This window comes from Protobothrops mucrosquamatus, unplaced genomic scaffold (assembly GCF_001527695.2).
Source record: "Protobothrops mucrosquamatus isolate PMUCROS unplaced genomic scaffold, P.Mucros_1.0 scaffold_135, whole genome shotgun sequence".
NCBI lineage: Eukaryota > Metazoa > Chordata > Lepidosauria > Squamata > Viperidae > Protobothrops > Protobothrops mucrosquamatus.
Window position 1 is genome coordinate 1,393,513 of NW_015386211.1, and position 1,338 is coordinate 1,394,850.

Here is a 1,338-nt window from a genome sequence, read left to right on the forward strand (position 1 = left end):
TTAGGGATGATTTTAATATAATTTTAATTACGACACAGCTACTAATATTTGGCTTTTAATTTGGTTTTAGAGGGGTTTTTATTTTGGTATTTATTTATTTTATTTTGGTATTTTATTGTTACTTGTTTTTAATATGCTGTGCACCGCCCTGAGTCCTTCGGGAGAAGGGCGGTATATAAATCAAATTAATAATAATAAATAATAATAATAATAATTGACAGAAAAGAAGGACTAGTGGTGACATGATATTCCATTATTCCAGTATTTGAGAGGTTGCCACAAAGAGGAGGGGGGTCAATTTATTTAACAAAGCACCTGTAGGCAGGACAAAAAACAATGGATGGAAACTAATCGAAGAGAGAAGCAACCTGGAACTAAGGATAAACTTTCTAAACAGTGAGGACAATTAACCTGAACTAGAAATGAACCAAAAGAAAGACATTCCTCCAACAGAAGGAAAAAGGATTTTTTTTTCTTCTAAGCTTTTACTCCTTGTAACATCTCTGTAACTGTGAAGCTGATCATTTCATGAACAAGGGTTTGTAGCTAAAGAAAAACATAAGTTTGAATCATTCCCCCCCCCAGGCTTGTACACTTGTGTTATTTATTTATTCAATTTATATACCCACCCATCTCACTTTTATGCATTTCTAGGCAATTTATAATAAAACAAATAAAATTTACAACATATGCATTGTAAGAAACAAAAATAAAAACACATAGTCGCCAGACATAATAGAACAGTGGTTCTCAACCTTTTTAATGCCGTGACCCCAACCGGTCGTAAGTCGAGGACTAAACCGGTCGTAAGTAGAGGACTAAACCGGTCGTAAGTCGAGGACTACCCAACCGGTCGTAAGTCGAGGACTTTCCCTGCCCGGGAGCGCCGCGCATGCATGGTTCCGCCCCCTGTGCCGGCCGAGGCATAGCTGGCATGCGGCAGAGATGGAGCAGGCCGACCACCAGCTGGCCCAGCCCAAGGGAGGTAAGGCACCCGCCGGAAAAGGGGGAAAAATGTCGGACAAAAAAAATGGTGGACAGCCTTGCTTGGCGACCCCCATGAAATGGTCGATCGACCCCAAATGGGGTCCCGACCCACAGGTTGAGAACCACTGTAATAGAACAAACCTTCCGTACAACCCTTGGTTTACCGAGGGGCTGAGAGAGATGAAACGCCGGAAAAGACGCCTAGAGAGCAGTTGGAGGGCCACCCGAACCGAATCCGACCGAACACAGGTAAGGATACATGTTAGATCCTACCTTGTGGCGATGAGGGTGGCGAGGTCTAATTACTACTCCACCCTCATTGCGTCATCAGATAATCGCCCGGCCTCCCTC